A 24,982-nucleotide genomic window follows, 5' to 3' on the forward strand; every position below is an offset into this window, starting at 1 on the left:
AAATTATAATTGCCTCCTTATTCTTTATGATCCTTTTAGCACTATTAAGATCAGCATAACATAAATATCAAAGCAATGTTTTTATATTAAGCACGTAATACTCAATAACTTCATGCATCATTGTATATACATTATGCACGGTTATGAAGAGTGAAAGAGCTCGTCTATTATTGAGTCTGGGATCGTTGTAACATGCAAATGTGTCACTTCCTGTTTGCCACCAAGCATCCTGTAGAATTTTATTCTACCTCTCTACCTTCCTGTTTGAATTTTAACCACTTTTTCTTATGACTTAGCACCATCCTATACATCATCATAAAATCAGTGCTCAACACACCATCTTACATTAATCTTCTCACAATGAAGCAACTCATTGTGAACTGAAATCAATGGCTTTGCAATTCCACTAACATTTCTTCTGTTATGCTTTTGCACAACCCACCTGTTGCAGTTCTATTTATTACAGCAGTGACATAAAAAATTACTAATTTATTGGTCTTATGCCTATTTAACAAATTTTTGAACATTGACAATACCTTGCTCTCAGAGCCAATAAATGCATGTATTTTCTTGTTACAAACATCTTTTCCTAAGGTTGTTTGTACATTTTCCATTTCTTCATCTTCCAAACGTTTTTCTCTTCAGTGGTTCTTTTCTATTTTTGTGCACCTACTCTGTATTCATCTCGTCTATCAAAGAGTCTTGAGCCTTGTTATCTCTTTCCATTAATTCATGAAGTAATTCCTCCATCCTTGGTTCTGTTATCAATTTCCTTCCCTATCTTGGCATTTTCAAAATCTCACATAACCTTCTGATGTCTGTAATTTTGACTACATAAACACCATTCACCTTTAGTATATGTGTCTAGATTAATTGTATTACAATCTATTTTGACTTCGTCATTCGGGACCTTTGCCTTTCGCGGGCAAGTGCTCTACGCAGGAGAGCTTCTGTAAAGTTTGGAAGGTAGGAGACGAGATACTGGCAGAAGTAAAGCTGTGAGTACCGGCCGTGAGTCGTGCTTTGGTAGCTCGGTTGGTAGAGCACTTGCCCGCGAAAGGCAAGCAATTGTACTAACATTTCTTCTGTTACAGGCTTGCACAACCCACCTGCTGAAATTCTAATTTTTACATCAGTGATGTTAAAAATTACCAATTTCTTGGTCTTTAGCCTGTTTAACAGATTTTCAAACATTGACAACACGTTGCTCTCAGAACCGATAAGTGCATGTATTTTCTTGACACAGACATATATTCCTAAGATAGGCTGTACATTTTCCCTTTCTTCATCCTCCAAACATTTTTCTTTTCGTGGGTTCTTTTTTATTTTTGTGCACCTACACTGTATTCATCTCCTCTATCAAAGAGTCATGAGCCTTGTTATCTCCTTCCATTAATTCATCAAGTAATTCCTTCACCCCTGGTTCACTTATCAATTTCCTTCGCTATCTTGGCTTTTTCAAAATCTCACATGTGCTTCTGATGTCCATAAGTTTGACTACATAAACACCATTCACCTTTAGTATATGTGTCTAGATTAATTGTATTACAATCTATTTTGACTTCATCATTCAAAGTCTGATTCAATGCTCTTGGCAGAATTTAATGTACTCATCTTTTCTTCCATTGTATTACTCTCAGTAACTTTACCAGCTACACATAAAATATAGTTATTTATAACGCCCTTTTCATCCTCCTCCAAAAACAATTCATCTGATTTCTCTGACCTACCAGTTCCACTATCTGAGCTGATAAGGAAAACATCACATCACCTTCACCAATAATTTTTGGACTTAAATCTCCATTAATGCTTAAGTCTTTTTAGCTCCAATATAGTACTCCTTTGGAATTAATGGGAGCCCCCATTTCTATCGATATAGGGCATGGTGTCACTCCTTGTTCCAAAGCCTGAACCCTGACATTCACATCATAGACATTCCACAGACATTGTTTTCAATTTCACAATCTTTTAAAAAGAATTCATCATACACTTCTCTTGCTCTAACATCTTAATGAAAGGTATTGTGTGGGGCACTGATTTTATGGTGAAGTATAGGGTGGTGTTATGGTATATGAAAAAATGGTTGGAATTAGAAGAAGAAGGTAGAAAAACAAGAATAAAATTGAATGGGACCTTGGTGGCAAACAGAAAATGATGCATTTGTATCTGAGAATTACACCAGCCTCCATCACAGAGGAGTTGTTTCACTCACCATTACTGTACATAATAGATATAAAATTATGCATAAAATTATGAAGTAATACATGTTTAATTTAAAAATTTCATGGGATATTTATATCTTATGTTATGGTGATCTTAATAGTGCTCAAAGGAATTGAAAGTATAAGGAGGCACTTAACATTTCACACCAGGAAGTATTACAAGTACTTGGCGTCATTCCAGGCATGTGGAGGTTGGGAAAGGGCAATCAATCAGTTCGAGTAGCGATGATGAGGAGCTAATGTAATTAAATTGTTTTTGTATGTGTGTAACTGTAATTGTCATTTAGTTGGGTTTAAAATTTATTAAGGAATATAAATGTTTAATTAAAATAAATGAACATCCAGTTCTGTCAAAGCTTTAGGTGGTTTGTATTGGCTCTTACAAGCATGTCAATTCCACTGGGAATGGTGTGCAGAGCTCAGACTTTGGGGATTCATTTGGACTTACTATGGAAGGGCTGAATTGTGATCCAATTTTGACAGATTCTATATCATCTTTGCTGAAGTTAGGTGAAGAGTGACACATGCATGGTTGCAATAGTTAGTTATCATTATCATTTAACAGTTCGTTTCCCGGGTACTGGTAATGAGCCCCTTCCACTCCTCTTTTTGTACTCTGTTGATGATTTCCTTTCTGTCCAAATACACCTGTTCAAGGAGAACATCATCCACATCCTCGGGTCACTAGATTAGCCTTAATCAAATCCATGCATAGGGTACGATGTCTTCCTTGAGGTCATTTCTCATCCACCTGTCCTTCCAAATTTATTTTGTCTGTTCTAGCTGGATCCATTCTCATCACATATCCATACCATCAAAGTCTAGATGCATCAATTCAATGTCTTCTGGATGGTAGATCTAAGAAATTTCATCTTCGATGTTTGCAGCCTTGATGCTTCTCTTTTTGGGTACATGGTTCAAAGCCATAGGTCAATATTGGTATGAAATAGCTATCATCAGTTTAGCCGGTTTAAGAATGAAGTCATCCCATAGAAGTGATATCATTTGTTGGTAGAATTCAGATTCTTTTTGCACTCTGTTGATGATTTCATTTCTGACCAAATTATCACTGGAGATTACACTTCCAAGGTAAGGAAAACTGTCAACACATACACTAGCTGGTGGTCTCCTAGTTTTACACTTGCTGGTTGTCCATCTCTGTTGACTGCCATCACCACTGTCTTGGTCTTGCTGATCTTGAGGTTATATTCTGGAACTGAAATTTCCATTCATCGAGTCAGATCTGTATTTCCTCTTCAGTTTCTCCACATATCATGATGTCATCAGCAAAGGTAAATGCATTCAGTTCACCTGACTTCTCCTTGATGTTCTTCATTATATTATCCATAACAGTAATGAATAGTTGTGGGGACCTGGCACTTCCTTTCTGAACTCCACTCTTGGTCTCAAACCATGATGATCGTCCTTTCCCAATTCGTAGACAGCTGTTGTTGTTGTTGTTGTTGTGGTCTTCAGTCCTGAAACTGGTTTGATGCAGCTCTCCATGCTACTCTATCCTGTGCAAGCTTCTTCATCTTCCAGTACCTACTGCAGCCTACATCCTTCTGAATCTGCTTAGTGTATTCATCTCTTGGTCTCCCTCTACAATTTTTACCCTCCACGCTGCCCTCCAGTACTAAGTTGGTGATCCCTTGACACCTCAGAACATGTCCTACCAACCGATCTCTTCTTCTGGTCAAGTTGTGCCACAAACTCCTCTTCTCCACAATTCTATTCAATACCTCCTCATTAGTTATGTGATCTACCCATCTAATCTTCATCATTCTTCTGTAGCACCACATTTCAAAAGCTTCTATTCTCTTCTTGTCTAAACTATTTATCATCCATGTTTCACTTCCATACATGGCCACACTCCATACAAATACTTTCAGAAACAACTTCCTACACTTAAATCTATACTCGATGTTAACAAATTTCTCTTCTTCAGAAATGCTTTCGTTGCCATTGCCAGTCTACATTTTATATCCTCTCTACTTCAACCATCATCAGTTATTTTGCTCCCAAATAGCAGAACTCCTTTACTACTTTAAATGTCTCATTTCCTAATCTAATTCCCTCAGCATCACCCGACTTAATTCCACTACATTCCATTATCCTTGTTTTGCTGTTGTTGATGTTCACCTTATACCCTCCTTTCAAGACACTGTCCATTCCATTCAACTGCTCTTCCAAGTCCTTTGCTGTCTCTGGCAGAATTACAATGTCATCGGCGAACCTCAAAGTTTTTATTTCTTCTCCATGGATTTTAATACTTACCCAAATTTTTCTTTTGTTTCCTTACTGCTTGCTCAATATACAGATTGAACAGCATCGGGGAGAGGCTACAACCCTGTCTCACTCCCTTCCCAACCACTGCTTCCCTTTCATGTCCGTCGACTCTTATAACTGCCATCTGCTCTCTGTACAAATTGTAAATAGTCTTTCGCTCCCTGTATTTTACCCCTGCCACCTTCAGAATTTGAAAGAGAGTACTCCAGTCAACATTGACAAAAGCTTTCTCTAAGTCTACAAATGCTAGAAACGTAGGTTTGCCTTTCCTTCATCTTTCTTCTAAGATAAGTCGTAGGGTCAGTATTGCCTCACGTGTTCCAACATTTCTACGGAATCCAAACTGATCTTCGCCGAGGTCGGCTTCTACCAGTTTTTTCATTCATCTGTAAAGAATTTGTGTTAGTATTTTGCAGCTGTGACTTATTACACTGATAGTTTCGTAATTTTAACATCTGTCAACACCTGCTTTCTTTGGGATTGGAATTATTATATTCTTCTTGAAGTCTGAGAGTATTTCGCCTGTCTCATACATCTTGCTCACCGGATGGTAGAGTTATGTCATGACTGGCTCTCCCAAGGCTGTCAGTAGTTCTAATGGAATGTTATCTACTCCCGGGGTCTTGTTTCGACTTAGGTCTTTCAGTGCTCTGTGAAACTCTTCACGCAGTATCATATCTCCCATTTCATCTTCATCTACCTCCCCTTCCATTTCCACAATATTGTCCTCAAGAACATCACCCCTGTATAGACCCTCTGTATACTCCTTCCACTTTTCTGCTTTCCCTTCTTTGCTTAGAACTGGGTTTCCTTATGAGCTCTTGATATTCATGCAAGGGCTTTTCTTTCCTCCAAAGGCCTCTTTAATTTTCCTGTAGGTAGTATCTATCTTACCCCTCGTGAGACAAGCCTCTACATCCTTACATTTGTCCTCTAGCCATCCCTGCTTAGCCATTTTGCACTACCTGTCGATCTCATTTTTGAGACGTTTGTATTCCTTTTTGCCTGCTTCACTTACTGCATTGTTGTATTTTCCACTTTCATCAATTAAATTCAGTATCTCTTCTGTTACCCAAGGATTTCTACTAGCCCTCATCTTTTTACCTACTTGATCCTCTGCTGCTTTCACTATTTCATTTCTCAAAGCTACCCATTCTTATGCTGTATTTCTTTCCCCCATTCCTGTCAATTGGCCCCTTTTGCTCTCCCTTAAACTCTGTACAACCTCTGGTTTAGTCAGTTTATCCAGGTCCCACCTCCTTAAATTCCCACCTTTTTGCAGTTTCTTCAGTTTTAATCTACAGTTCATAACCAATAGGTTGTGGTCAGAGTCCACATCTGCCTCCGTAAATGTCTTACACTTTAAAACCTGGTTCCTAAATCTCTGTCTTACCATTATATAATCTATCTGAAACCTTCTAGTATCTCCAGGGTTCTTCCATGTATACAACCTTCTTTCATGATTCTTGAACCAAATATTAGCTATGATTAAGTTATGCTCTGTGCAAAATTCTACCAGGCGGCTTCCTCTTTCATTTCTTCCCCCCAATCCATATTTACCTACTATGTTTCCTTCTCTCCCTGTTCCTACTCTCGAATTCCAGTCACCCATGACTATTAAACTTTTGTCTCCCTTCACTACCTGAATAATTTCTTTTATCTCATCATACATTTCAACTATTTCTTAGTCATCTGCAGAGCTAGTTGGCATATAAACTTGTACTATTGTAGTAGGCATGAGCTTCATGTCTATCTTGGACACAATAATGCGTTCACAATGCTGTTTGTAGTAGCTTACCCGCACTTCTATTTTTTTATTCATTGTTAAACCTACTCCTGCATTACCCCTATTTTGTATTTATAACCCTGTATTCACCTGACCAAAAGTCTTGTTCCTTCTGCCACCAAACTTCACTAATTCCCACTATATCTAATTTCTTTTATCTCATCATACATTTCAACTATTTCTTAGTCATCTGCAGAGCTAGTTGGCATATAAACTTGTACTATTGTAGTAGGCATGAGCTTCATGTCTATCTTGGACACAATAATGCGTTCACAATGCTGTTTGTAGTAGCTTACCCGCACTTCTATTTTTTTATTCATTGTTAAACCTACTCCTGCATTACCCCTATTTTGTATTTATAACCCTGTATTCACCTGACCAAAAGTCTTGTTCCTTCTGCCACGAAACTTCACTAATTCCCACTATATCTAACTTTAACCTATCCATTTCCCTTTTTAAATTTTCTAACCTACCTGCCCGATTAAGGGATCTTACATTCCACGCTCCGATCTGTAGAAGGCCAGTTTTCTTTCTCCTGATAACGATGTCCTCTTGAGTAGTCCCTGCCCGGAGATCCGAATGGGGGACTGTTTTATCTCCAGAATATTTTACCCAAGAGGACGCCATCATCATTTAATCATACAGTAAAGCTGCATGCCCTCGGGAAAAATTACGGCTGTATTTTCTCCTTGCTTTCAGCCGTTCGCAGTACCAGCACAGCAAGGCCATTTTGGTTAGTGTTAGAAGGCCAGGTCATCTACTGAAAAGGCTACTGCCCCTCTTCAGGAACCACACGTTTGTCTTGCCTCTCAACAGATACCGCTCTATTGTGGTAGCACCTACGGTAAGGCTATCTGTATCATTGAGGCACGCAAGCTTCCCCACCAACGGCAAGGTCCATGGTTCATGGGGGGTAGACAGCTGGCACAGTCTTTTTTACAACATCTGAATTTTTCTTATTAGACCTTCAGGCACAGTCTTTTTCCTTAGGCATTCCCAGATCTTATCTCTTATAACACTATCATAGGATTTTTCTATATACAGGCATACAATGACCAGGTTCTTGCCTATGTCTCAATAATTTTCCATCAACATGTGGGTGCTAAAAATTAGATCTATTGTTGATCTGTTACTTCTGAAGCCATATTGCTCCTCCTCCATCTGTAGTTTTACTATAGTTCTCAGTCTCTTTTCTATGATCTTCTCAAGTATTTTCAACCCATGAAAAAATAGGGTTATTCCTATATATTTCGTGGGTTTCTGCCTGCTACCTTCCTTATCAGAGGAATTATTACAGCCTTGCTCCAATTCGCAGGTATTTTGTTATCTGCACATATGGCATTGGGTACTCGGTGCAACCATTGTATGCTTTGGATACCTGCTGCCTTTATCATGTCTGTGTTCACTTCATCTGCACCTGAAGCTTTTTCTTTAGGCATAGATTTTAAGGCTGCCTTTGTTCTCTTCAGGTGATGTGAGTTTCCTCATTGTAAATGTGGATTTCCAGTTCTGTATTTGGTTCTTCAACTGATCTATTTAATAGGTGGTCAAAATGGTGTTTCAGGACTTCTCTCATGCCACTTTCTGTCCTAACCAGATTTCCATTTTAATCTTCAACTGCTTTTATGATATTCATTTGTTTCCTCTTACCTCTGATAACTCTATACAACAGTTTATTATTGCCTCTACTGTCCTACTCCAATTTTTGTGTGAATATCTGCCATGCCTTGGTCTTTTCTTCTGCAACTGTTCTGTTAACTTCCAGTTTCTTGATTTGGTACATTTGTTTGAGGTTTCTGATCTTTGCCTCATCTCTAATAAGTTCCAGTTTATTTTTCTCCCAATCCCTCTCTTTCCCGAAGAGATTTCTTTCCCTGATTACTGCTCTCACACTTTCATTAGATCAAGGTGTTTCCTCCTCTCTTGTCATCATACTTGTCTTTCCACAAACTTCAGTGGTTCCCTTTACCAATGTGTACCTTAGTCCGGTCCATTCTGACTCTCCATTTTTGCTTTCAACTCTTCATAACAAGGATTTTATCCAGTTCTGATATTCAGCTCTCTTCTCTGTTTTCTGGAGTTCCCATACTTTGATTTTTGGCATCTTCTTGTTCTGTACTTTAGGCACATATAAGTTTTTGAGGTCTGCTACTAATAGACAGTCATCACTGTCAAGGTTCTCGCTAAGGATTACTCTGACATCAGTCACCATTCTACTCCTCTCTTTATCTGTGATGATGTAATCAATTACAGTCTTTTGTAATCCATCCCAATTTTATCGTGTTATCTTATGGCTCTGTCTCTTCTCAAACCAACTGTTTTTCACCACCAACCCATTTCTCATACAGATGTCAAGGAGATGCTCACCTTCTATATTTCTTCTATCATATCCATGGGGTCCCATTACATTCTCATATCGTGTTCTACCTGTCCCAATCTGTGCATTTAGGTCTCCTATAATGATCACTCTCTCTTAACTAATGACTTACACAAATCTTCAAGAAACTGGTTCTTATCCTTTTGACAAAATCCAGTTTGAGGTGCATACACCTGTACAAAAGTTAGTTTTTCTTTCCCTAAATGTACAGTCTTCTCTATTATTCTCTCACCAATGTACTGAATGTCAGAGACTCCTTCTAGATCTTTATTCATGATGAAACTGACACCATTCTTCATCTCTTTGTTATTTCCATTCCAATACAGTGTGTATTGTTTCCTTAATATCTTCATGCCTTTCCCTTTCCATTTTGTTTCACTCATCCTCAATATCATTAATTTTTCCTTTCCATAAGGTCCACTTGTTCTTCACATTTTCCTGCGGGGCTGAGTAAGATGATGGTCCCAATCCATGCAAGTCTTCTCCAGGAATTTTGCAAGAGCCTGTGTAGCAATACTTGGTGTCGGGTACCAGACTCAACACCATGAAATGTACAACTGTAAAGGGTAGGGAGAGCAACACTGGGTGCTGTGACCAATTGGCTATTATAAAAGTAAAGCACTATGATGAAACATGTGTAATGTGCTGATATAAATTATTCAGATGAGTGACAGCTGAGAGTCAACAATAATTAGCATAAATGTACACCATTGCATAAAAGACATTTCCTGATAATATTAAAAATTACTACTTCATTGTGCAAAATTATGGAAATTCACTTAATTTTAAATCTGTAGAATAGTTTATTTAAAAGTACTTAATCATTCTATGTTTAGTAGTAATGCTTCAGTCATCACTTCAAGCTATTTACACTACTGGTCACAGACAGATAGAAATTATGCTAACATCAGTGGTATGCTAGGTGGTACTGAATGTGTCATCTAATAAATCAAAAGTAGAATAGAGTGGAGATTCTGTAACATGATGAGCCTAGAGAGAAAACATGACGCTGCCATTAAGAGTTATTTTTACAACTGGGGAAATAAGTAAACATTCCACTGCTGCAGTAAGGCCTCTAAGCATAAACAATAAAAGACACTTCTTAACGAATGTTGTTTGAAAGACCAGAGTAGCAAAGGAGCATAACCATTAGTTTGAACTGCTGAAGGACATCATGATGGTTCTCTTTTGGGAAATACTTTTAACACGGCATTACTATAGGAAAGAGTTGATGTTGCAATGTACATGAATGTAGCCTGGAAAAAGGTAATGGGTTCTACCGAGGTCGGCATGACGATGGCCTATGTACAAAGGATGGATTAGCAGGAGTGAGAATCTAGTCTTAAGTGGTAGGCACTTATGTGTAAAAGACAAGAGGACAGCTAAATATGCCCAAAGTAATGTTGTTTGGGGATGCCAAGGCTGTGAATAGAACAAACACTCTAATAACTTCGAATGAGACAAGAGACATTGAGGCAGTTAGCCAAAGGGTTATACGTCATTCAAAGGAATGCTGTCCTATGTACACAAGCACCAACTGTAACAAGTGTAACTAGACTATGCACTGCAGGTATTTACACATTTTAAGTAACAAACACAGCAGTCTTACAAGGTAGACATAATATCGGACAATGGCATTATACGGTAGTCATTATGAAGAATAGCAACACAAATTATATTGTTATTATTTTATATACAAATAAGGAGGGGAGTAAGGCAAGGATGCCTATTATCACCATATTTGTTCAACTTATTTATTGAAAAAACAATTGAAAAATCGAAAAGATTTACCTAAGGAATTAAAATTAATGGGGAACGAATACACTGTATCCGTTTTGCAGATGACATAGTAGTACTTGCTGACTCAGTAAAGGAAATGGAGCTTATGTTGCTAAAATCTGCCAAAATCCTAAGAGAATTTAATCTAAAAATAAATAAGAAAAAAAAACTATGGTAGTAGGGAAGACGAAAGAAAATGGTAAAGTTAATATTAAATGTTGATCTAGAGCAGGTTGAGAACTTCTGTTATTTGGGGAGCACAATCACTGATGACAATAAATGTATCACTGATATAAAGAGAAGAATAGCCTTGGCAAAGCAAGCCTTTCAAAATAAAATGGATCTACTTAGACACAATCATATAAGCATAGAAAGCAGGAAAAAGTTTGCCAAAACTTTTGTCTGGAGTGTCTTAACACATGGATGTGAAGCGTGGACTCTGGGAAAGGCAGAGAAAAAAAGATTGGAAACAGTGGAAATGTGGATATCGAGATGAATGGCGAAAACAAGCTGGGTAGATAGAAAAAGTAATGAACAGGTCTTAAGAGAAGTGAATGAGAACAGAACACTGCTAAATTATGTAGGAAGAAGAAAATCAAAAATGATAGGGCACATAATGAGACACAACCAGTTTGTAAAGAATGTATTTTAAGGAAAAGTTTTAGGGAAAAAAACCAATAGGTTGGCCAAGAGCAACGTATTTTAATAACGTCAAAGAAGATATGGGGATAAAATCACATGAAGAATTGAATAGGATAACAATGGAGAGAGGGATGTGGCTAAGTCGACAAGGCATAGCATTTAGTTTATGATGATAATGATTATTTTATATACTAAGATGATGAGTGTAACATGATTAATAGTATAACAGATTAATTTAATATATTGATTTTGTCAACAGAATTTGAACAAAAGTGTGATAAAAACACATTCTTGTCTATGAAATGCATTGATATGTGCTCAAAGGAATAGTACTTGGTATCAGTAGACGTAGTATCAAATAATGTGTCAAGTAAAATATGTAAATTAATTGTAGAATTATTATTTTATTATTATTGTAGTTATGGGGTCCAATTCCATTTACATTCCCAGGACAAATAAATTGGAATTATAACATTTTTTAACTGATGTGTAATTTTTGAAATATTTCAATGTTTACAGTTAAGATAAACATTGCTGAAATGCACAAATTTTGGAATTGAAATGCTCTGCATTTTCATTGCCACAAAGAAATCATCCCTGTTATTTATCAGAATCTCAAAGTTCAATGAGAAATCCAAAGAAAGAAGCTCTATGGACTCCAGAAGAGCCTACATTAGTCATTCAAAATAATATTACTTATTTGTGTATGCTTGCTGTGGCTGGCATGTGCAATGATGTCCTTGATGCCAAGAATGTTAATAAATTAAAGTTTCATCTACATCTACATATATACTTTGCAAGGCACCATATGGGGGTTGGCAGAGGGTACCCTATACCGCAACTAGTCACGTCCTTTCCTTTTCTGACTGTCTATATGCCTCTGTATGGGCTCTAATTTATTGTATCTGATATTTGCAGTCCTTACATGAAATTTATGTTGGTGGCAGTAGAGTTGTTCTGCAGTCAGACTCAGATGCTGGTTCTCTAAATTTCCTCAATAGTGTCTCTCAAAAAGAAAGTTGCCTTTGTTCCAGGGATTCCCATTTGAGTTATCAAAGCACCTCCATGCTACTAGCATGTTATCTGCACGTACCGCTAATGAATTTAGGACCTGTCCCTGAATTGCTTTGGTGTCTTCCTTTAATTTGACTAGATGTGGATCTCAAATGCTCAACTGTTACTCAAGAATAGATAGTGCTTAAGTCCTATATGTTTATTTTTATTTTATTTTATTATCATTTACAAATGAACCATACTTTTCCAAAATTCTCCTAATAAACCAAAGTCAACCATTTGCCTTCCCTATCACAATCCTCGCACACTCTTCTCATTTCATATTGCTTTGCAACGTTCCACCCACATGTTTTGTGTAAAGCAGGACATTACTAATGCTCTATCCAAACATTATGGTGTTGTTATTCCTAGTCATCCGCCTTAACTTATATTGACCAGATCATTCAAATTCCAATGGAATAAAATGAGATAACTAATTAAAAATGGTTGGTTCTCACTTTTTTGTTTAGGTAGATGTAAATGCTGTTATATTCAATCTTGTTATGTTCAAAGGCCACTATAAATGATTGAACAATCTGTCAAATTTTACTATGTTTGCCAAATATTTGACCTTGTATGGTGCTGTTTGACATGTTTGTCAAAAATAGAGTATGTTTGACATAAATTTTGATACCTGATGTTTTTTAAGTGAGTGACATGTGCATGGCCACCACTCACTGTCCCAAATAAATAATGGCTGAATGTTGCAACAGCTCCTTTGCAGTGTACCACATGAAGCTATTCATATAGCTCCATTAGATCATCTGTCCACCAATCCCAGTTCACTTGTTTACATTTAGTTCTTCTTTTAAGGTTAAGAGTTTTGGCATATGACAACTCTGACTTCAGCCATTGTCTCTAATTTGTCTTTCTGCTGTTTGTGATATGAATTCATTACCTTGTGAGTGTGCCATTTCTAATGTGAGTGAGTTAGGTGACAGCCTGAATACTACATTATGTGATTATGAACTTAATTTCTTTTCTTCCTTACACAATTGGAATAAGCCAAGTATCAACTACCGATAAGAAATAATGATGTACGCATCTAAGCAATGGTCTTTTGTTTCGCATCTGAAATAATGCTAAGCAAAGAAATGCTGGCCTCAACTCAAACATTGGTCCGAACACCATAGCACTTTACCAAGAACAGTATGTTATTGGAGTTGCTGTGCTGCTATCTTCCTCTGATCTTTGAACTACTTAACCAAGTACTTATAGGAAGACCTACAGTTTAATGAAAACTCCAAAGCACAGTTCTACTTGGAATTTATTGTAACAGGTTTAAGAAGCAATATATGGGAATAAGCATCTGTAGTAATTTAAAGTTGAATGAGTACATAAAACTAGTAATAGAAAGGCAAATGCCAGATGGATTCATTGAAAGAATCCTGAGAATGCATAATCCACTCACAAAGGGGGTAGCCCAGAAACATTCATTCAATCAGTACTGGAGATCTGCTTGTCAGTTTGAGCATCTACAAGGGAAGAAGAGGACGAAGGATGGGTGGGCGGCTGTTACCCCTCTTAAAATCTGCCTCACACATTTCTAATTGTTGTTGTTGTGTAGTATTTTGTCTAGTGGCACGTTCATGTCACTGTATGGAGAATTTCTGACATGAATGTTACCTCTCTTGAGCTTGTTCTTACAGTTTGCTGCATCTCCTCTTATCTTTCATGTCATCCAGATATTGAATTATTCTTGTTCTTCATCCTGTATTTAATTTGATTTCCCTCCTATGAAATTTTGTATTTGCCCGTTATGTGTATGTGTCTGATCCTGTCGGACTTCCTCTGAATAACTGTATACAGAGAATTTTCTTCTCTACTACTCTTTTCAGTATATAATCATTTGTCACTGATCTGTCTTCTTGATCTTCCCAAGCACTGCATTTCAAAACTTTCCATGTATTTTTTTCTAAATTTTTCTCATGGTCCATATCTCTGCTCCATACAGCGCAATGCTCCATATGTAGCAATTCCTCAGTTTCCTCCTTAATTCCATGCCCAACTTGCTGGTCAGCCAAGTGCTCTTCTTGCTGAATGTGGTTTTAGCCATACAAATTCATGCTCAAATTTCATTTGTGCAGTGGGCATCCTTTGTCAGCAAGCTTTCCAAGTACTTAAGTTGCATCACATTCTCAATTTTCGTCAGTTTTGATACCCCCATCACTTTCGATTGTTCAGTGTTGATTTTCATCATGTATTTTCTTATAGTATCCACCAGCTGGTTCATTACATGTTACAGTTGTCTTTGATTTTTGGCTAACACTAGCAGGTCATCTGCATACTTGGTGGTGCTGATGAGTTGTACCACTTGTTGTTGTGGCCTTGAGTCCAATGACTGGTTTGATGCAGTACTCGATGTTACTGTACCCTGTGCAAGTCTCTTCATCTAAAAATAACTGCTGCAACCTACATCCCTCTGAATGTGCTTATTGTATTCATCTCTTGGTCTCTCTCTACATTTTTTACCTCTCACGCTTCTATGTAGTACTAAATTGGTGATTGCTCAATGTCTGAGAAAGTGTCCTATCAACTGATTCCTTCTTCTAGTAAGGTTGTGCCACAGATTTCTTTTCTCACCAATTCTATTTAGTACTTTCTTGTTAATTATGTGGTCTACCCAACTAATTTTCAGCATTCTTCTCTAGAGCCACATTTTAGAACTTTCTGTTCTCTTATTGTCTAAACTGTTTATTGTTCATGTTTCACTTCCATACATTGCTATATCCCAGACAAACACATTCAGAAAAGAGTTCCTAAGACTTAAGCCTATATTCAATGTTAACAAATTCCTCTTCTTCAGAAATGTTTTTCTTCCCATTGCCAGTCTACATTTTATATCCTGTCTACTTCAGCCGTCATCAATTATTTTACTGCCCAAATATCTACTGTGTGTACTACTTTATGTGTCTCATTTCCTAATCTAATTACCTGAGCATCACCTGATTTAATTTGACTAGATTCCATGATTCTTTTTCTTGCTTTTGCTGATGTTCATCTTGTATCTTCCTTTCAAGACACTAAACTGCTCTTCTAATTCTTTTCTTCCCTCTGACAGAATTACAAAGTCATCAGGAAACCTCAAACTTTGTATTTCTTCTCCCTGACTGTTAACTGCTTCACCAAATTTTTCCTTTGTTCCCTTTACTACTTGTCAATAATGTAGAAATTGAATAACATAGGGGACAGGTCACAACCCTGTCTCATTCCCTTCTCAACCACTGCTGGCCTTTCATGCCCCTCAACTCTTACAACTGCCTTCTGGTTTCTCTATAAGTTATAAATAGCCTTTTGCACCCTGTATTTTACCTGTGCTACCTTCAGAATTTCAAAGAGAGTGTTCCAGTCAGCACTGTCACAAGCTTTTTCTAAGACCACAAATGCAATAATTGTAGGTATGCCTTTCCTTAACCTATCTTCTAAGAGAAGTTGTAGGATCTGTATTGCGTCAGGGATTCCTACATTTCTCCGTACGCTAAACTGATCTTCTCCACAGTTGGCTTCTAACAGTTTGTCCATTCTTTTGGAAGAAATTCATGTTAATATTTTGAACAATGACTTATTAAACTGATAGCTTGGTAATATTCACACCTGTCTGCACCTGCTCTCTTTGGAATTGGAATCATTATATTCTTTTTTCAGTCTGAGGGTATTTCTCTTGCCTCATACATTGTGCGCATCAGATGGACGAATTTTGTTACAGCTGGCTCTCCCGAGGTTACCAGTAGTTTTCATGGAATGTGGTCAACTCCCAGGGCCTTGTTTTGACTTAGGTCTAATTCTTCTCACAGTACCGTATCTCCAATCTCATCTTTATCTATGTCCTCTTCCATTTTTATAAAATTGCTCTCAATTACATCTCCCTTGTACAAGTCCTCTATATACTTCTCCCACCTTTCAGCTTTCCCTTCTTTGCTTAGAACTGGTTCCACATCTGGGCTCTTGATATTCATGCAGCTGCTTCTCTTTTCTCCAAATGCATTTTTAATTTTCCTGTATGCGATAATCTATTTTTCCCCTAGTGCTACATGCTTCTAAATTCTTTCATTTATTCTCTACACATTTCTGCTTAGCCATTTTGCATTTCTCGTCAATCTGGTTTTTCAGACTTTGTATACCCTTTAACCTGTTCCATTCGCTGGATTTTTATATTTTCTCCTGTCATCAGTTATTCCAATCGGACAGTCTTTTTGTGGTGCCTGTCTGCGACTCAGCATTTCCACTGTATGGTGAGTAGCAATATCCTTTTCATAATATTGTTACATTCCATCCTGGATTTTCCATTCTTTAAATTCCACATCTCCTGTGTTATCCAAGGATTTCTCCTACGCCTTGTCTTTTTACCTATTTGATCCTCTGTTGACTTCATTATTTCATCTCATCTTCTACTGCATTTGTTTCTCCTGTTCTTGTCAATTATTAGCTAATGGCCTCTATGAAACTCTCAACAGCCTCTGGTTCTTTCAATTTATCCTGGCCCCATCTCCTTAATTTCATATCTTTCTGCAGTTTCTTGCGGCCATAGTTCACATCTGTCCTGGGGAGTCTCACAATTTAAGATCTCTTTCTGAAATCTCTCTCTTATCATTATATAATCAATCTGAAACCTTCCAGAATCTCCAAATCTCTTCCATGAGTACAAATTTCTTTCATGGTTCTTAAGCCAAATGTTAAAGATGATTAAATTATGCTGTGTCCAAAATTCTACCAAGCAGCTTCTTCTTTCATGCCCCTACAATATGTTAACAGTTTCCAAAATGCCCTGTAGCTGGAATCAGTTTCCAAGCTTATTTCCCGATTGACCAGTTTTTAGGAGTAATATCCATTGGTACTCTATGAATGGTTATAATTTGTTTGTTGTTGCGGTCTTCAGTCCAGAGACTGGTTTGATGCAGCTCTCCATGCTACTCTATCCTGTGCAAGCTTCTTCATCCCCCAGTACCTACTGCAACCTACATCCTTCTGAACTTGCTTAGTGTATTCATCTCTTGGTCTCCCTCTGTGATTTTTACCCAGTCCTCCAATACTAAACTGGTGATCCCTTGATGTCTCAGAACATGTCTTACCAACTGATCCCTTCTTCTACCCAAGTTGTGCCACAAATTTCTCTTCTCCCCAATTCTATTCAATACCTCCTCATTAGTTATGTGGTCTACCCATCTAATCTTCAGCATTCTTCTGTAGCACCACATTTCGAAAGCTTCTATTCTCTTCCTGTCCAAACTATTTATCGTCCATGTATCACTTCCATACATGGCTACGCCCCATACAAATACTTTCAGAAATGACTTCCTGCCACTTAAATCTATACTCAGTATTAACGAGTTTCTCTCTTTCCAAAACGATTTCCTTGCCATTGCCAGTCTACATTTTACATCCTCTCTGCTTCGACCATCATCAGTTATTTTGCTCCCCAAATAGCAAAACTCATCTACTACTTTAAGTGTGTCATTGTTATTTACTGGTCTAATTCCCTCAGCATCACCCGATTTAATTCAACTACATTCCATTATCCTCATTTTGCCTTTGTTGATGTTCATCTTATATCCTCCTTTCAAGACACTGTCCATTCCATTCTACTGCTCTTCCAGGTTCTTTGCTGTCTCTGACAGAGTTACAGGTTGAATAACATCAGGGATAGGCTACAACACTGTTTCACTCCCTTCCCAACAACTGCTACTCTTTCATGTTCCTCGACTCTTATATCTGCCATCTGGTTTCTGTACAAATTGTAAATAGCCTTTCACTTCCTGTATTTTACCCCTGCCACCTTCAGAATTTGGAAGAGAGTATTCCGGTGAACATTGTCAAAAGCTTTCTCTAAGTCTACAAATGTTAGAAACGTAGGTTTGCCTTTCCTTGATCTTTCTTCTAAGATAAGTTATAGGGTCAGTATCACCTCATGTGTTCCAACATTTCTACGGCATATAAACTGATCTTCCCCGAGGTCGGCTTCTACCAGTTTTTCCATTCATCTGTAAAGAATCTGTGTTAGTATTTTGCACGTGTGACTTATTAAACTGATAGTTTCGTAATTTTCACATCTGTCGACACCTGCTTTCTTTGGGGTTGGAATTATTATATTCTTCTTGAAGTCTGAGGGAATTTCGCCTGTCTCATACATCTTGCTCTCCAGATGGTAGAGTATTGTCAGGACTGGCTCTCCCAAGGCTGTCAGTAGTTCTAATGGAATGTTGTCTACTCCCGGGGCCTTTTTTGACTGGTTATAATTAGAGACCAGATTATATACATCACAAAACTGTAAAATATGCATGAAAATGGATGAAAAGTGTTGCAATATGCAAGATCAAATAATAAAAAAACATGGTAGTTTCTGCAAGCATTACATCTCAAACTCAAACCTTTGAAATCTTTGCATGTTAATTGTGATGAAGAGTGCCAGCGATGCGAAAAATCAGTATATTCAGAATGCTGACATCATTTTCTGAATAGTTCCTGGTAGAGTGTAGGAACGGGGCCTTTTCTAAAAATTTGCAAAATGAGGAGACATACCATGTTCCAAGAATTGTTGCTTGTATGCTATTGTTGCCAGTAACAAGCAGATGCGATATGAGCGAGTCACAGTGGAACAGTTGATACGTATAGGATCAACTTTGAGATATATTGCACGCAGAGGGACACTCAAAAACTCCATAATATTTTATTTAAAAAACAACATATAATCATGATTTTTTTAACAGTATTAACTTTTAATTAATACTATTGGACCAAAGCATCATTTACAATTTAATTTACATTTTTCTACCAATTTAAACATAAACGACCAAATACTGTTCCAAATGTTTGGTAGAAAGATTGTTTCCTCAATCAATCAAAACATTTTTATAAGCAGAAAAGGACTGTTCTACATCAACTGAGGTTACTGGGCAGTATTTGAATATGGGCGCTATGTTGGCAATTACTGTTTCTGGTAAAATTTCACCTGCCCCTCTATTAAAGCTATCAATTTGGCACAAGGGTTCAAAGCCTAGATTATTGGTTATAATGTTTTCGAACTTTTCTTGGGAATACCTCCAGCAATGAGGAGTTCACTAGAATAATTTTATTTATTAACTGAAAAGATCCATTCAACGCCAATGAGTTTCAAGCTTTTTAATACTTGCAGGCATATGGGAAAAATGAGTGCTAATCACAGCAATGTCTTTTTTGATACTGGAATAATTAAAAATTTCCTTGCACTGACAAACTGCCAAAGCCTCTGCATTCTCGAAGTCATTTACTTCCCGTCTAATGGCCTTGAAATGTTCAATGTAAAACAACACAGCTTCAACCCACATACCACAACGAGTTACCGCTGCTTTGGAGGTAAAACTTATTTGCTAGTTTTCCTTTGCAGGTCTTGATACAAGCAGGAGCCCTTAGAAACACTTTCTTTGTGGGTGAAATCAGTTTAGTTACATTCACAAACATGGAACGTACTTCTCCAGCAAGGTGATGTACTCCATGAACAAAGAACGTCACCTGAATCAAATTGAGGTAAAATACTTAGAAGGCTTTTTCTGCTTTGACGATATAGGGAGCACCATCTGAAATGAACACAAACACCCTTTCATCTGCGGAAGATTCCAGAAACATTTTTCTAATACCCTCATTCCCAAATCTGGTGATCGTAGAATGATTTACTTTTCCAAGTTCTTTGCAGGCTGCTAAATAGGAAGGAGAAGGCTTTTCTTTTAAAGCACCAACAATTAAATTTGCAGTGTATTGGCCACATGTGTCTGTAGTTTCTTCCACTGAAATCCAGATAATGCTGTCCTAGAGTTCTCTGCATATTTCTTCCAAAACATTTACGTAAATTGTTGGTATGTAATTTTTATGCAATGTTGATTCACCTAGTATATTTTTATTTAAGCAATATTTGCGCAGTGTTCGTAAGTTTGTGAAGAGAAATATCGCTTGCAATGGATGCTTCACATAGATCCATGTTAAACCGACTTTTTTCATTACATTTGGACAAATCCCTGCTACTGCAACTTGCTGTTGTCAGCAGTTGTCATCTTGGTCCTTTCTTCTACATTTGTGTGATATGAAGACTTGTCTTGGCATGCTGGTCTATTTGAAACTTTTTTTTGCACAAAACGGTTTTCTCATAATCTCTGCAATATAAAACAAATCTGTCATATGTAAATGTTCCAGGATGGTCAGCTATCCATGAAATAACATTTCATTTTTTGGATACACTACACACTACACATCGTAAACATTCTCAACTGTGTACAAGTAAATAGAAAGCTAACTAAAACATTGGATGTGCGACTGAAGGCTGGGCTTGCATACTTTAATTTAATTGTTGCCGACGTGTACAGTATGACAGCGGAGGGGATTAACCGGGTGGGTGTAGGCACAGGAGCATTGACTCTGCCTCTGTTCCTCTTCTGTAATGATTTTGCTAGGCAATGGCCTTGACTGTACGCATTTCTAGGTTGCGGTCAATCTGTGAGACATAAAAACTAGATCGAGCTATAGACTACCCGTCAAAATTTTTAAAATATTGAAAACACAGAGCAAAAATATGTATCATCACTAGTTTTAGTTAAAATACGCAGTAACAAGTTAAAAGGAACCAAATGTGCAAATTCATATGCAACTGCAAATGCATATAATCCGGTCTCTAGTTATGATTATTGATGTCAATCAGGATTACTGCAGGTGGTGCTCTGTTTTATTTCTAGTTCAGAGTCCTAATTGTTACTATCAAGATTACTGATACAATTGTGAATAAATAGCTCCAGTAGAATATTTTTTTGTATATTTCATGACTTGTTAACGTTTTTGTTGGATGCTTGCTGTATGTAATATAAAAGAAAACTGTGTGATTTGAGATTACCAAGTCAAAAAGCATGAAAAGAATGGTCATATTAATATTCATTCAGAGTAATATTAATTACTAAGTAAGTCATATCATTATTGTAAAAATACTTTAGGATTAAAGGTAACCACTCAGCGCAAAGCAGTAGTGTTGAGTTGTCGATAGGCACACACAAAAGAAGGAAAACTTGCTAGCTTTTGGAGTTATCCTTTGATGACCAAGAGTAAAATTCACAAACACACACACTCTTACACACATTCATACACATGCCTATGTACCCACATGGTGCCAGCTAGAATGACAGTGCCAGTGCTATTTTGCACCAGGTGACTGGTTGTGGTGGGAGTAGTATTGGGTAGGATGAGTACAGGGAGAGGGAGGCAGGACATGAAGCGGGACTGACGTGCAACTAGCAGCTTGGAGGGACCAGATTGCCATCTAGGAATGCGGGAGAGAAGGTTGCTAGGTATATGGATTGGCCCGATTATAACTGTTGGTAGGAAGCGAAGCATGCTGGAGGTGACACAGGGATGTGATTCGGAAGAGGGTGACAGGACAGAGGAAGGGTGGATGGAGTGTGTGGGGATAGTGGGTTACCTGAGGTTGAAGTCAGGACAATTACAGGATCAGAGGATGTGTTGTAAGGATAACTCCCATCTGTGCAGTTCAGAGAAGCTTATGGCAGAGGAAAGGTTCCAGATGGCTCAGGTGGTGAAGCAGCCATTGAAATTGAACATGTTGTGCCTTACTCCTTTGGCAAGGTAAAGTAATATACATAAACACAAACAGATACTCACACACATGCCTATATCTCCACCACATTGTGCCAGCTAGACTGACAATACCAGTGCTATTTTGTGCCAGAGGGGCTTGTTGTGGTGGGGACAGTATTGGGTGGGGCGGATACGGGGAGAGGGACGCAGAACGCAGGAAGAGGAACACGGGAAGGGCGAACTGTTGGATAGAGTTTGTGGGGATAGTGGGTTACCTGAGATTGAGGTCAGGATGATTACAGCAGCAGAGGATGTGTTGTAAGGATTACTCCCATCTGTGGATTCGGGGAAGTTGGTGGTGGAGGAAAGGTTCCAGATGGCTTGGGTTGTGAAACAGCCATTGAAGTTGAGCATGGTGTGCCACTGGTTGTTCAACTATGTTCTTGACAGTTGTTTGGCAGTGGCCATTCATCCTGATGAATGATTGGTTGGTATTCATCGCAACATAAAAGGCTGTGCAGAGCTTGCAGCAGAGTTGATATGACATAGCTGCTTTCATAGGTGGCCTGACCTCAGATGGTGAGGATAAGTGCTTGACAGGACTGGAGTAAGAGGTGCTTGGTAAGGGTGGATTGGGCAGATGGCAGATCTTGCACTTTTGTCTGCCACAGGGATCACATCCCTGTGGTAAAGGCGTCAGAGTGGAAGTGGCACAGAAATGGACTAAGATGTTGTGTAGGTTGGGTGGGTGATCGAACACCACTTTAGAATGTGCGGGGAGGATTTTGGTAGGATGTTCCCAGGTTCAGGACTGAGTGAGCGATAATCAAAGTCCTTGTGAAGGATATGATTCAGCTGTTCCATTGGGTGATGAGGGGGGCACTTCTTTGTGGCTGGTTCTTGGTGATGGTGGGAGGACTTGGGGCATGTAAGGACATGGCATGGGAAATCTGTTTGTGGACTAGGTTTGGGGGTATTGCCTGTCTAAAGACCTTTTTGAGGCCTTAAACATACTTGGCAAAAGAGTTATTGTCTCTACCGATGTGTTGTCCACAGTTGGGTAGGCTGTATGGAATGGATTTTTGTGGTATGGAAGGTTTGGCAGCTATCAAAATGCAAGAACTCTTTGTGGTTAATGGGTTTAATGTTAACAAAGTGGTGGATGGACCCATCAGAAAAGTGGAAGTCAACATTCAGAAAGATGGCCCATTGGAGACGAGGAGGACCAGATGAAGCAGATGGGAGAAATATTGTTGAGGTTGTGAAGGAATGTGGATAAGGTGTCCTGGCCCTGAGTCCAGATCATGAAGATTTCATCAATGATCCTGAACCAAGCTAGGATTGCAAGTTTTGGGATGCTAGGAAGATTTCCACAAGATGGCCCATAAATATGTCGGCATAGGAGGGGTCCATGCGGGTGCCCATGGCTATGCTGTGGATAATTTGTAAATTTTCTGTTGAAAGTAAAAGTATCTGTGGGTCAGGATATAGTTGGTAAGGTATATGAAGAAAGAGATGGTAGGTTTGGAGTCTTGAAGGACATTGGGAGAGGTAATGTACGATAGTGGCAAAGTCACAGGCATGACGGATGTTGTGTGTAGGGTGGTGGCATCAACCATGACGAGTAGGAGATAAGAAGATAAAGAGATGGGGATGGTAGAAAGTTGGTGAAGGAAGTGGTTAATATTGTTAATGTGGGATGCTAGGTTTCAGGCAAGTGGTTGGAGGCACCGCTCAACAAGAACAGAAATTTTTCCAGGGGGATCACAATAGTCAGATTCAATGGGGCATCCAGGATTGTAGATTTTGTGGATTATATGGAAGCTTGGTGTGTGGGGTGCTGTTACGATGAGATGGAAGATGATTTCAAGTGTGCAGATATGCTCCATAAAAGGAAGAAGATGCCTGAATAAAGTCTGATACTGCAGTCTCCCCATCAGACAAAAAATATACAAAATTTGTTCAATGCAAATAAAATACTTGTATTCTTGTTCATTCCACCTCCACCACAGAATACAATTGTGCTCCGTTAGACAAGAACTGGGCCCAGAGCAACATCCCTGTAACCAAAAAGCAATTGCACTTAATCCTTGTGTCCAGTTTTCTTGTACGTCATCACAGACTTAATGAAATATCTAAAGTACATGTATGAAGGGCTGTTTAAACAAGGTTTTTCTGCACAAGCAACTTATTATCTCCCCCCCTCCTTTCTCCCACATTTACAATCATGCACTTTCATCTGTTTCAGTATCCACTACTAATTGTAATACACTATACATACAAATCTTGCTCTTGGGTGCTACTCTCAGCTTGGTGCCCCAAGCATCTGCTATTAGTTGTGATATGTCCTCTCTAGAATTCTTGTAGTTGTGGTTGTGGTGCCTCTCTCAGTTTGGCACCCCCAGCCACAGTTTGTGTCACTTGTGTCTGAAACTGGTCCTTTCTGTATGGTGTTTGTAACATAACTGTTAGACATTTTCTGAATAGAGATTAAATATTTTAACAATTTACAGCAGTTTTGAACAAGTTTTCCATAAGTAACTGAGTTTACAGAGACAGCAAGTTTGCAAATGACGTCATAGGACTTGCTAGTGTGTTTACAGAGCTCTTTTTTTTTTACCTCTAATGGTGTGTAATTATCTTAAACGTATAAACTGTTCAGTGAGTAGTTACCTTTCCCCCTCCCATTATTCCTACTGCATCATTTTATTAATATACAATTCTGATAAAATAATGTCACATAATGAGCCAGTTAATTACAAACACACCGAGTATCTGGGGCAGTTCTACACTGATTTGCAGGCCCGGCAGCAGCCACAAACTCACTGACCCTCCTACCTACCTTGTTGAGGGCGCAGACGACCTTGCGGGTGATATTGCAGTCCTGCGGGTTCTCCAAACTGTGCAGCTGCCTCCAGGGTCACCAATGTCTGACTGTAAGGACCTGTCCTTGAGAGACAGTTATTTAAATGTCGATTAACAGTTCACCAAATGATCTGAGCTGGAGAATATATAAAAAATTAATGGTGTACAAAAAACGCACCTAAGGAACAGGAGGTATCAAAGTAGTTTTGGAATATGCACAAATAGCTGCTACGTGAATCTGTTTACTGTGCTACCTGTTACAGACTAAGATATCATTATTGGGCCTCAAAACATCAACCTCAGCTACACATGACAAGTCATAAATAAGGAAAAATATAAGATGAAGCAGCTAAAACACACCATCCAAAACATACATGAAAGTAGAAAATATATCAAGGTATGGTTTTCACTAAGTTATAGCAA

General features: G+C 38.3%; 1 long non-coding RNA gene across 1 annotated transcript in view; it reads left to right on the forward strand.

Annotated features, from left to right (window-relative positions):
• Window positions 1–24,739, forward strand: part of LOC126109790 (uncharacterized) — an 87,103-nt gene extending 62,364 nt beyond the window's left edge. Inside the window, exon 3 of the long non-coding RNA XR_007523731.1 lies at window positions 24,497–24,739. This is a non-coding gene — a long non-coding RNA (uncharacterized LOC126109790). The remainder of the gene's footprint in view (window positions 1–24,496) is intronic.
• The last annotated feature ends 243 nt before the right edge of the window (window positions 24,740–24,982 follow it).

Source organism: Schistocerca cancellata, chromosome 12 (genome assembly GCF_023864275.1).
Source record: "Schistocerca cancellata isolate TAMUIC-IGC-003103 chromosome 12, iqSchCanc2.1, whole genome shotgun sequence".
NCBI classification, from domain to species: Eukaryota; Metazoa; Arthropoda; class Insecta; order Orthoptera; family Acrididae; genus Schistocerca; species Schistocerca cancellata.